We start from the raw sequence: 7,117 nt of genomic DNA on the forward strand, positions 1-7,117 counted from the left end.
ACGTGAGTGACCTTGAAAATTGGCTCAATCTCCTTGGACCTCCACTGTCTTTTTCCCTGAGAATAAAAATAAAAGCAGTGAGTGAATCCTTCATCTTAGTGTGGTGAGGTTTAATGAGATCACAGTTGGGGGATCTGGCGTTATCATTTAAGGAGTGTTGCTTCTCACCTTGAGGCTGCCAGAGCTTTCCCCTTATTTTGCCTATTTTTGTTAAATTGGCTAGGTAGGCAGGTGTTTCTTCTGTATAATTGGAGATGCAGGATTTAGAAATGTCAGGGAAGTACCTGTCAACCATCCTAACTTTAAATCTGGTGAGTTGAGATTAGGTATAGACAAATTTAAATGAATTTTGTGTATATATAAAATATATAAACTTATATATATACAATAAATTTAATCTTATTTTGTATAATAAGATTAAATAAGTTTAATCTGAATCTCTAATATATAGTTGTTTGCTTTCTATATGTAATATATAAAATAGATTCAAACTATAGATATAGCAAATCTCCCTGAATAGAGTCCTCATGTAAATGATAATAAAATATTACCTAAAATATTAATAGTGCCTTAATAATAGAGCTTGTGTGTGTGTGTACCCAGTTGCTTCAGCTGTGTCTGATTCTTTGTGATCCTATGGACTGCAGCCCAACAGTCTCCTCGGTCCATGAGGATTCTCCAGGCAAGAATACTGGAGTGGGTAACTATTCCCTTCTCTGGGGGATCTTACCGACCCAGGGATGGAACGCAGGTCTCCTGCAGTGCAGGCGGATTCTTCACTGACTGAACCACCAGGGAAGACCAATAGGCAGGCCTGTGTTTATCTGGGGGAAGGAGAATTTATCTACAGTCCCTGAAAGAATACAGGGACAGGGCTTGTTTGGTTTTGTTTTGTGATCTGTGCTGATGGAAGGAGGAAGGTTAGGTAGGAAGATGCTGGTCCATTTATGTGAAGGCTGAAAACTGCTCCCTGACTAAGGCTGAACTTCACCGGGTAAACTGGGATGAGTCCACAGGGAAAGCAAGCAATTAAAACGAGACAACATCTTTGAAACCGGAGCATGATGTTGGAATATTTCAGTAGTAGTAGCGTGGGATGTTGGTCTATGGAAAAAGGTGGGAGGCAGAGACCTCTGAGGTTTCGTTCCTGATGCTCAGATGTGTGTGTCCTGAATAGTAAGACTTTGATCCCTGTCCAGAATGATACAAATAACCCCACATCTGTGTAGTTTGCGAAGCACTTCTCAGCCACCATGTCCTTTAATCCTAGGAACAATCCTGAGGGTGGCTGGCATCTTTTTCAATGGGTAAAGCCTGCTCAGGAGGATGAAGGGACTTGCTCAAAGGTCCTTGATTGGGAGTTGGTGGAGAACCAGTTCTATCCCACATACCAAGGAAGATAAATCCCTGTTTGTTTGTTTTTTAAAGGTAAAATAAAAATTGAAAGCAGTCAAGATTCCAGATGGAGTTGGGGATCCATAGAATGACTTTTTAAAAGTGTGTCTTCCCCTGCAACTCACCACCGTTTCCTTTTTATTTGAATTTCCTGCCAATGGACTTAGGGTAAGGTCATCTTTCATTTTAAGGAGGTAAGAAAACCTGTCTTCTTGTTCATTACCATCTCTCTCCCACACTGAGACTTTCTGTAGGCTAATTGGCCAAATCTCAACATTAGCTGCTGGGCTGTGTGTCCCTGGGTGATATGTAAGTGAACGATTACATGTTGTGGTTTTAATCACTTTGATCTCTCTAAGGACCATACCTCTTCTTCTATGTGTATGGGTTCCAGCTTATCAGTTGTAGGATTCAGTGAACTGAAGTCTGTTCCTGTAATTGACCAAGAGGTCTTAGCCCATGGAGGCACATGGCTACCCGGCTCATTCTGCAGCCATGCTCACTACAGCCACACATCTGCCACTTTCACTTCTCGGTTTTTTTTCATTTCCTATGATTTTTGTTTGGTTTTGCCCTCTGATGATTTGGCAAATACACTTATACTTCCCACAGAGATATTTAAACCATTTGTGTTAAAGGTTTTTTTTTTTTTTAATATGTGTCTTGTCAACAGTGCAGTGAAGATACAATTTTAGAAACTGAAAATATGTTCAAACACAACCTAGTAAATGTTATGGCTCATCATTTGGTGTTTGGCCTTTGCAGTTTCATTTTATTTAATGCCATATTTGATGTTCTTGATTTGAAATACTTCATTTTATTTTTGTCTTGAAGGCAGTATTTTTTTTTAATGTTTCCCATTCGACTTTCTTCTAATAACAGCCTCTCTCAAAACATACTGGATTTCTATAGTAATTCACCTCTCTTTATGTGTTTGTCTGTCCTTCTAGCATCATTTATCTACATTAAAAAAAAAAAAACAACAAACTTCTTACTCTAGAAGGTGCTAAGACAGACCATCACAGTGTCAGCCTTGTGTGCTGTGGTCTCTTCTAGGTGCCATGTGGGTTTTGCCTTTTCAAAGCGACACATCTGGTCATCACTCACCAACCTGCTCAGCTCTTCCTGGAATATTTTCACTGCCTTTCCACTTCACTCAGATTTGAGAGAGTTAATTATTTAATACGTTTGCAAAGCACATTGGGTTCCCTAGAGAAAGTGTGCCACGTAAATATATATAAATGAATAATTAATTAAAGTGTAAGCAGATTACTTGGTGATTTCTTCCTTAACTGCCCCATTTTCCTAATGAGGTGTTTTGAAGTTCCAGTCTAGGTTTGGTTTCTCAACCCTCCTCCTTCCCCGCGCTTTTTCTTTCTTCCTCTTCTTAATTCCTTCTGTGTTTTAATTCTTTTTCCCCCTACCAGTTCTATCAGTGCCTACCAGATTGTGGGCACTCAGTCAATCACAATGATTTAGTGCCAGACCTATAGGTAAAAGCCTTCATTAACTTCAATGGGCATCATAAGCTCCTCAGAACTCTAGGGTGAGATTAATAATTAGATAATGATTCTAAGGCACTGAGAAAATGAGAAAGCAGGCTCCTGAGATGCTGAGCACGGTATAGCGATCAGTGGTTGAGAAAACCTTGTTTACTGACCCCTTTTCCCTGATCCATGTCAAGTAAAACAAGAAATCCCTGATACTCTAAAAATTAATATAAATCAAAGCAAATCCCTCCTACAATCTCTCTTCCTCTCAGGGGCCAGAACAAACAGAGGAGATTGCAATTTAAGAGCACGCTTTGGCGGTTCGTTGGATTCTCTTTGAGAGAACAGAGGACTGATTTAGATGGAGTCTGAAGGGGCGACATAATTGCTTATTGAATGTTGATGTCCAAATCCTAGTTATTCCTTTACAGAGATTAAAAGGAATTAGGGAACAGTTCACGTCCATCCTGCTAAACCTGACCCAGTTTATTTACACTGTAATCTTACTTCAGAGCGTGAGAGGTAAAACGAGCTTCTCTTATCAATTAATAGCTGAAGAAAAATTTAGATTTCAAGTTCAATGTAAGAGCTATTTATTCCAAAGTACTACAGAAATGAAGAGGTGTTCTTTGTTATGTTGGGGGTGGGGATGGGGGGGAGGTGGGTGAGGAAGTGCTGAAGACAATTTTTTTCTTTCCCTCTTGAGAGTTTGAATTACTGTGCAATCTTGGATTTTCTAGTGACCTGTGTTAAAGCCCTGGGGCAAAAGCAGACCTATAATGGATCTATTTCTGAATTGTTCAGCAGTATTGGAGTTTAAAACAGCAACCACGGTACATGCATATAATGAGGCCAGTGCCTCCTTTTGTATCCAGAGGGCACTGGTCACAGCCCTGCACGGCCTCCCAAAGCACAGGGCAGACCCAGCTCTTCCCCAGCCCTCTTCTAGAATCGTTGAAGGCAGCCAGCCACATCCTGAGCAGACACAGAAGTTACTTTCGGGATATAAGATAAGAGACCTGCAGAAGACTGTGCCCGTCCCCAAATCTCCCCACACTGCTTGGTCTACCGTACTCCCACCCCCATTCTACGGCCAGAAATTCCCTTCTCTGGGTGAAAGCATTGTTCCACATTCAAATACCTCTGGGAAGCATAACGCATTCTCTTTACCAGTCATTAATAATTTAGTGTTCATTCGACAAACATTTGTTGTTTGTTGAATTTATTCATAACATGAATTAATCAGAGTCAGGGCGGGAGAAGATGTGGCGGAGCCCAAGGCTGCCTTTCTGCGGGTGGCAAGATCCCTCGGAACCTCAGCGGGCACCCCTGGAAAACCAGAAAACCAGGAACACGGATCAGGAGACCTCCCAAGCCCTTCCAGGGCCAGTACTGTCTGTCTCTCAGCCAGCTGTGGGAACCAGCACACACCAAACAGGTGGGGAATGGCTGGAGCGAGCCCGAGACGCAAGGGCATGAGCGTGGAAACTCACCAGACGGCTCAGGGTCTCAGATTTGCTCTGTATTAACCTAAAACTATCCACAAGGAGCTTCAGCATAAGGACTCTGATGTCCAATTGTGAAGACAAACGAGGGGGAAGAATATTGAAAATGAGGTTCAGGACCCAGAAGACAAGTATCACTACCTTTCCAGGGCTACGTGGGCTAAGTTCAGGTCCCAAGTGACTGAGGTCACTTCCAATACCCCATGTGCTGACCCAGACTCCCCAGAATGTCCTGGGCATTGATTGCCTGCTGGTCCCAAGTGTCAAGGTCATACCGGAGAGATTGGAAACCACTGACTCACACTCATCTGAGGTGGTTTATAGCCATAAACTTGGAAGGTCACTCAATGAAGAAAAGCTTTAATAAGCACCAGTAAGGCATTAAACATTGTACCATTCAGAAGATGGAAATGGCTTCTGACCTTCCAGAGCATGGTTTTAAAGGACATAAGACATGAGCGCTGGTATATATTTTACGTGCTTTTTGTGTCCGTTTTGGGGGGTTAGCACCAGGGAAGCACTGCATTCTAGGTGATTAGGAGCCACAAGTCTAAACTTCAATTCTGGGCTCAGTAGTAATTTTTCCTGAAGGTTTGAATAAATCATCCAATCTTCTTCTGTTTCAACTGTTTCTGGCATTTCTATCATTAATTTTGGCTGCTCAGGACCCCGGAGTCACCAAGCCTGTTTGTGACTCAATGTGGGATTGGAATGAGGGAGGAGGCAGAAGATGCACTGGGAACCAAACAGGAGGAAACGGTCTTGAGTTCCATTCTGAAAGATTTGGGCCAAATGCAAGGGACATCTTCTCCTTAACGACACCTGCAATCCTTTGGTTCACTCTAGCAAGGCAGATTATAGAATCTGAGCAATTGTAATTTTGGTAAGAATAGGAGAGATTGCCATGTAAGTGGGGTAGTTTAATTTTCATTCTGATTTGTCTGCAAGGAGATGGGTCAGATCAACTATCCACTCAAGTGAATCATAGTACCTCAAGACAAGAAGAAGTGCATATAATCCACCCTGCTCCCCTTTCTGCTTTGAATGCCAGGAAGCTCAAAGCCAACTACACAGTTCAGTTAAAATATTAAAAATTAGCCTAGGGCACTGTTTTAGTTATCTATTGCTGTGAAGAGACAACCCCCAAACTCAGGGTCTCAAACGGTTTATTTGTATCTGTCCTGGTTCAGTGGGTTGACAGGATTCTCCTGGGCAGCGCTTGTTTGGGGACGCTAATGCAGTTCAGCATGATGGTGGCTGGGGCTGAGGTCATCTAAAGGCTGAACTAGGATAAACATCCAAGATGCTTTGCTCACTCACACATGTGTCTCCTGGGCTGAGGTGGCCTGAATGGCTGGAGGCTGGCTACCTGTCTCCCTCCAGATGGCTAGCTTGGACTTTCTCACTTCATGCCAGTGGTCACAGTTCACATATGGCCACTGACTTCCCCCAGGGGTCATATTCCTCCCCTGCAAGCTTATAATGGGAGATGTGGTCCATGGGTGGGATCATCTTTGGAGACATGCTACCACAGCTATTTATTAACCTTTTATTATTTTTCGTGGTCTTATAGGGGATGTCTTTTTTTGTGAGCTTTTTTTTCAAGTAGACAAGCATGAATAATATCCAAAGGATGCATTACTCTTTTCTAGGGCTTGATAATGGACAATGCACCTTGTGTGATAATGGACAGTGCTACCTTACCTGGCCTTTGCAACACCACGAAGATGGGCAGATCCACTGATTTCATCCTTCTTTTTACAGACATGGAGACAGTTTAGAAGAAGATGAGTCATTTGCCCAGGGTCACACAGCTGGAGGTGGTGGGACAGCACAGCTGGACCGTGGTGTCTGCGATGGCAGTCTGTGTCCTCAAGCACCGGGCGGAGCCCTGATACCTGAGTGTAAAACCCGGGAGTGACTCCCTGACACGCTGCACACCACCTGCTGCCTCTCCAACACCCACCCCCAGCAGGAGCTCAGTGAAGTGGTGTGAGCCTGAGTCCTTGGGCAAAACTGAATCCAGCCTGGCTCTGCTGCTTCCCAGCTGTGGACCTGGGATCTTTGAAACGACTCAGTTTCTTTGTCTGTAAAATGAGGTTGCTGATGACGATGCTGCTTATCCCCTCTCAGGGCTCTCATGAGGATTAAATGAATTAATGCATCAAAGTCGTGCTTGATAAGAACTTTAAAAAGAAATTTCTCAGTGAAAAGCTATAGAGATAAGTAGCTATTAAGAGGACTCTTGTCTAGCTTTCCTTCCTTTATGCTTTTATTGATTTTATATGGACCTTACTAAGCGTCCAGGATGGTATTGACATTTTACACTTTACTGGATACTGCATATTACCGGAAAAATGAAAAGTCCTAAGTCAATGTTAATGACTGCCTGAGTATCACAAATGCAGTTGCAGGATGTAGTTATAAAATACCGTCAAGACTTGTCGACATAAGCCACTTCCCCACGCTCTCACATGCACTCATGCGCCCTCTTTAATTATTTACACTGACATTCTCTCCCTCCGTGCCCAGGGGTTCCCTCCTCTCACTCTCCACCCCAAGCGGATCTGCACATTCACACCCAACTTCTCTCCACTCTGCTCCTTTTCCTCACATACATTCTTCTCAACACGCACAACCAAAGACACCCTTCCACCTGTGGACATGTGCTCTTGACCTTCCGCATCTCAGAGCATCTTCCTCCCTCAGACCCACCGTGTACAAACA

The 7,117-nt window shown here is 43.2% G+C and overlaps 1 long non-coding RNA gene across 2 annotated transcripts; it reads left to right on the forward strand.

Moving 5' to 3' along the window:
• Positions 1–607: 607 nt before the first annotated feature.
• LOC139030212 (uncharacterized) lies at positions 608–6,559 on the forward strand. Of its 2 annotated transcripts, none has more exons than XR_011482496.1 (3): positions 608–696; positions 1,429–1,589; positions 6,155–6,559. It is a non-coding gene; the product is annotated as an uncharacterized lncRNA (long non-coding RNA). The 2 variants fall into 2 exon arrangements; XR_011482497.1 differs by lacking the exon at positions 6,155–6,559 and adding an exon at positions 2,452–2,667.
• The last annotated feature ends 558 nt before the right edge of the window (positions 6,560–7,117 follow it).

This window comes from Odocoileus virginianus, chromosome 21 (genome assembly GCF_023699985.2).
Source record: "Odocoileus virginianus isolate 20LAN1187 ecotype Illinois chromosome 21, Ovbor_1.2, whole genome shotgun sequence".
Taxonomy (NCBI): Eukaryota; Metazoa; Chordata; class Mammalia; order Artiodactyla; family Cervidae; genus Odocoileus; species Odocoileus virginianus.